Below are 6,687 nucleotides of genomic sequence, written 5' to 3'. Positions count from 1 at the left end.
AACCTTGAAAAAGAAAAGCAAAGATTGAGGCATCACAATTTGTGAGTTCAAATTATATTTCAAATCTGTAGTGATCAAACCAGTATGGTACTGGCACAAAAATAGACACATAGATCAATAGAACAGAATAGGAAACCCAGAAATGAACCCACAACTACATGGTCAATCAATATTTGACAAAGTAGGAAAGAATATCCAATGAGAAAAAGACTGTCTTTTCAACAAGTGCTGTTGGGAACCTGGACAGCAAAATGCAAAAGTATGCAACTGGACAACTTTCTTACACCACACACAAAAATAAATTCAAAATGGCTTATAGACCTAAATGTGAGATAGTGAACCATCAAAATCCTAGAGGAAGTCATATGCAATAAATTGTTTGACATTGACCATAGTAATTTCATTCTAGATATGTCTCTCAAGGCAAGAGAAGCAAAAGAAAAAAAAGTATATACTATTGGAGCTTCATCAAAATAAAAAGCTTTTGCACAGGGAAGGAAACAATGAATCAAACTAAATGGTCACCCGTGGAATGGGAGAAGATATTTGCAAGTGACACATCTGATAAAGGGCTGGTATTTCAAATACATGAAGAATTTATACAGCTCAACTCCCCAAAATATCCATTTAAAAAATGTCAGAATAGGGGCTCCTGGGTGGTTCAGTCGGTTAAGCCTCCGACTTCGGCTCATGTCATGATCTTGTGGTTTGTGGGCTCAAGCCCCTCATTGGGCTCTGTTCTGATACCTCAGAGCCTGGAGCCTGCTTCAGATTCTGTGTCTCCTTTTCTCTCTGCCCCTCCCCCACAATCTCTCTCTCTCTCTCTGTCTTTCAGAAATAAACATTAAAAAAATTAAAAAAAATGTCAGAATACATGAAAAGACATTTTCCAATGACATCCAAATGGCCAACAGAGACATGAAAAGATGCCAAACATCATTAACCTTTAGATGCCTCTTGTGCTTTTAGTGGGAAGCCTCTTGTACTATTGGTGGGAATGCAAACTTGTGCAGTGACTCTGGAAAACAGTATGGAGGTTGCTGAAAAAGTTAAAAATAGAACTACCCTATGATCCAGCAATTGCAATACTAGGTATTTACCCTAAGAATACAAAAATACTAATTCAAACAGACACACACCCCAACATTTATAGCACCATTATATACAATAGTAAAACTATGGAAACAGCCCCAGTGTCCATTAACTGATGAATGGATGTATTAGTTGTGTATATATTCAATGGAATATTAGCCATAGAAAAGAATGACATCTTGCCATTTGCAATGTTGTGCATGGAGCTAGAGTTTATTATGCTAAGCAAATTAAGTCAGGCAGAGAAAGACAAACAGCATATACTTTTACTCATTTGTAGAATTTAAGAAAGAAATTAAACAAGCAAATGGGGAAAAGAGAGAGAGGCAAATCAAGAAACAGACCCTTATCACTAGACCAACTGATGGTTACCAAAGTGGAGGTGTGTTGGGGATGGTTTAAATAGGTAATGGGAATTAAGCAGTCCTTTTGTTGTGAAGAGCACCAGTGTTGTGTGGAAGTGTTGAATCACTATATTGTACACCTGAAAGTAATATTACACTGTATGTTAACTTACTGAAATTTAAACAAAAACTTTTAAGTTTTTTTATTCTTTTAAGAATATAAAAAATAAGAAAATAGAAACACATCTTAACGAAAGGAAATAAAATAAACTTATGTGTGTAATCACTAGGAAAATACCGCATACTTTTATGCTATAAAATACACTGTGTATAATGGAACCTTGAAGAAACATCTTTAATTCATTAAGGTCTAAGTGCTTTAGGGGCACCTGGGTTGCTCGGTCAGTTAAGCATCAACTTCAGCTCAGGTCATGATCTCACAGTTTGTGGGTTCAAGCCTTGCATCGGGTTCTGTGCTGATAGCTCGGAGCCTGGAACCTGCTTCAGATTTTGGGTCTCCCCCTCTATCTGCTCCTCCCCCACTCACACTGTCTGTCTCTCTCTCTCAAAAATAAATAAACATTAAAAAAATTTAAAAAAGATCTAAGTGCTTAAATATGTGTATCAGTCATAACAAAATGCCATGTGCTCATTTCCTTGAAACTAAATTTTGTTTAATGCATTCTTCATATAATATCTACTTATATGAAGAAACAAATGCTTTTAAACATATGTGTATAAGCACTGGGGAGAAACCATTTGCTTAATTCCTGGTAACTACACTGTGCTTTAAGTGACCTTCAATTAAAATCATCTTTTAATTAAGTTATAGGTATTTTTATCCTTATGTATGTAAGTACAAGTGAAAATCTATATGTTTAACTCCTTGGAACTACACTGTGCTTAAAGCATCCTTCAATAACATGTTAGTTTAAGTTGTAAGTGTTTTAAAATTTATATATTAGCAAATGGTAAATCCATGTGCTTAACTTCTTAAAATTACACTGTGCTTAAAATGCCCTTCAAATAACGTGTTAGATTTTTCAAGTTGTATTTTCATACATATATGTGTGATCTCTTGGGAAACCCATGTGCTTAGCTACTTGAAACTACACTACGGTAAACCTGTTTTTTAATTCATACCTTCTTTTCAATAATACATGTGGTTTTTTTCAATTATGTAGTATAAGTACAAGAGAAAAGCTGTGTGCTTAACTCCTTTAAACTACACTGTGCTTAATGTGTCCTTTAAGTAACGTATTAGTTTCAGTAATTTAGAAGTGCTTTTAAACTTATATGTATAAGCAATAGGGAAAAGCAATATGCTTAACTTTTTAAAGATTATTTATTTTGAGAGAGAGAGAACAAAACTGGGGAAGGAACAGAGAGAGAGGGAGAGACGAAGTGAGGGAGAATCCCAAGCAGGCTCCGTACTGTCAGTGAAGAGTCCAATGCAGGGTTCACACTCACAAACCGTGAGATCATTATCTGACCCAAAATCAAGAGTCAGAATCTTCATTGACTGAGCTGCCCACGTGCCCCTGTACTTAACTTTTTGAACCTATATGGTGATTAAAGCGACCTTCAAGTAACATATTATTTTATGAATTAGAAGTGTTTTTAAAATTATGTATATAAGTACAATGGGAAAATCATTTTCTTAACTCCTTGAAACTACACTGCACCTAAACCATTCTTCAAGTAACATCCTCCTTTCATTAGGATATAAATACTTATATTTATATATATAAAGCCATTGCCTAATTCCTTGAATCTAAATTATACTTAAAGCAACCTTCATGTGACATCTTAGTGTCACTTAGATAGAAGTGGTTTTTTTTGTTAATTTATCTGTATAAACACAAGAGAAATCCATGTAATCAACTCCTTAAAACTACACTGTGCTCAAATGAGCTTCAGTAACTTCTCATTTTCATTAAGTTACAAGTTTTTTTTTTAATTACACACATAAGCACTATGGAAAGGCAATGTGCTTAACTCCTTGAAACTATACTGTGCTTAAAGCATCCTTCAAGTAAAATCTTAGTTTCACTGAGTTATAAGTATTTTTAAACTTATGTGTATAAGCACTAGGGAAAATCCATGTGCTTAACCCCTTGAAACTACACAGTGCTTATTACACTTTCTTTCAAGTAACATCTTACTCTCATTGCAATATAAATGTTTTTAAATATATGTCTGTAAGTACTAGGGAAAATCCATGTGCTTAACTCCTTGAAACTAAACTGTGCTTAAAACTTCCTTCTAGTATCATCGTAATTTCATTAACTTATAAGTGTTTTTACACTTACACGTATAAGCATTAGGGAAGAGCCATGTGCTCAAATCCTTAAAATTACACTGTGTTTAAATCATCCTTCAAGTAAGATCTTCCTTTAACTAAGATATAAGTGCATTTAAATTTATGTATATAAGCACTAAGAGAAAAACATGTTCTTTTCTCCTAGAAGTTACACTTATCTTAATGTGTCCTTCCAAAAGCATCTTTATTTCATTAATATGTGTTTTAAACATAAATGTTTAATCATTAGGATAAGGCTGTATGATTATCTACTTGAAACTAAACTGTGCTTAATGTGTTCTTCAAGTAACATCTACTTTTCATTAAGACATGCCTTTACACTTATTTGTACAAGCACTGGTTTAAATGCTTGTGCCTAACTCCTTGAAAATGCATTGTTTTAAAAATATCCCTCAAGTAGCATTTCAGTATCATTTAGATTTAAAAAAAAAAAAACTTATATGTATAAGCTCCAGATAAAAGCCATGTGCTTACCCCCTTCAAACTACACTCTGCTTAAAGCATCCTTCAAGTGCCATCTTAGTTTCATTGGGATACAAGTGTTTCTAAACTTATGTGCTTAAGCATGAGGGAAAAACTATGTGGTTAACTCCTTGAAACTACACTGTCCTGATAGGTGCCTTAAAGTAACAGCTTATTTTCATTAAAGTATAACTGTTTTGAAGTTATATGTATAAGCATAATGGAAAATCTATGTACTTAACTTTTTGAAACTACACTGTACTTACAGTGGCCTTCAAGTAACTTCTTAGATTCTTTAACATATATGTATTTTTTAGTATATCTGTATAAACACCAGGGAAGAGCCATGTGCTTATTAACACCTTGGATGTATATACTGTGTTTAAACTGTCCTTCAAGTAACATCTATTTTTCATTAAGATATAAATTTATAAACAAATATGTATAAACACTAGTAAAAATCCATGTGCTTATCTCCTTGACACTAAACTGTGTTTAATGCTTCCTTTATGTAACATCTACTTTTCATAAAGACATATTTTTTTACTTACCTCCTTGAAAGTACACTGTGCTCAAAGTGTCTTTCTAGTTATATCTTAGTTTCATTATGTAATATGTGTTATTTAACTTATGTACTACCATGGGCTTAACTTCTTGAAACTATACTGTGATTAATTACATTCAAGTAACTTTTCAATTTCAATAAGATGTATGTATTTTTGAACTTATGTGTCTGAAAAGAAGGAAAAAAAGCCTTCCTAATTCTTTAAAACTCTTTAAAACAATTCCTAACTCTTTAGTGCTAAGTTACTATATATCCTGTTAGATTCATTAAAAGAGTATTTACTACTATCTGTATAATAATTACAAAAGTACAATGAGTTTAATGCCTTGAAACTACACCATGCTTAAAGCATCCCTCAGGTAACATCTTAGTTCCATTAAAGTGATTTAAAATTATTTATGTAAGCACTAGGAAAAAAACTCAATGGGTTTACCTCTTTAAATTACTTTGTGCTTTAAAGCATCCTTTAAGTAACATGTTAGTTCCATCAAGTTGCACTAACTTTTAAATGTATGTGTATACTACAAGGGAAAAGCCATAAGCTTAAGCCATTGATACTACACTGTGCTTAAAGAGGCCTTCAAGTCACACACACCATACACTAGACACAGACATGTACACCACACAAAAGCACAACATTTATATTACAGGCACATAACAAAGACAACACACAGACTGCACATAGACCACACACCTACACACTTATAACACACACTGACCACACTAACACTATGCATACACCACAGGCACACCACACATATAACACACACCACACGCACACCACAAATGCACCATACACACATCACACACAAAACACACAGCCAGTATACATACACCACACTCAACATACATACACCACACATGCACATCCTGTATATACACCTCACACACAGCAAATATGTTCCAAAAACAGACATACCACATGTATAACATATACACCATACATATGCCACTCACAGACAAAACACACACTGCACACACACTACACATAAAGCACACACAAGCACATATAAAAAATACACACACACACACACTATGCATACCTCTTGCAAACACTACACATACACCACATTCACACCACGCATAAACCACACACATAACCCCTGTATACCACACACACTACATATATAACACAAACACACATACACAGCACATATACCAAAGACAAGATACCAAAAACATACACATGCCATGCACATCGCACATATACCACACAAGCAACACACACACACAATGCACATACAACACCTACACACAAAGCACACAGCACATTCACCACAGAAATCACATAAATGACGCAGATATTCCCCACATTCACACTTAAATCACAAACACTCACACATATATATTATGTACACACCAAACATAAACCAAACACATACACAAATAATCCACATGCAGCACACATACACTACACACACACCACAAAACCTATACATACAGACTGCACACACCAACCGCATATGCACCATATATACACTAAACACATGCAAACACATATACACCACACATATATGAGACATACACAACACACACAACACACATGCCACACATGTGAAATATACATCACATACACACTACACATAACCATGCAGAAACACACACAACATATATACCAAACACATATACAAATATCACACACATGGAGAGCACACAGACACCATACGCACTCACCACACATTTACTGAACACACACAAAATGTATAACACACACATCCTACATATATACCACACACAAAAAACATTAATTCTGCACACACACCACACATACAACACACACATATACCTGACACACACACCACACAACGTCATAAAACATACACACACATCATATACCACACATGCCATACACACATACCACACATATAAGGCACACTTACACAAATCAATAACTGACACAC

The sequence above is a fragment of the Leopardus geoffroyi genome (assembly GCF_018350155.1).
Source record: "Leopardus geoffroyi isolate Oge1 chromosome X unlocalized genomic scaffold, O.geoffroyi_Oge1_pat1.0 chrX_random_Un_scaffold_55, whole genome shotgun sequence".
NCBI classification, from domain to species: domain Eukaryota; kingdom Metazoa; phylum Chordata; class Mammalia; order Carnivora; family Felidae; genus Leopardus; species Leopardus geoffroyi.
Note: the sequence above shows the minus strand (reverse complement) of the source record.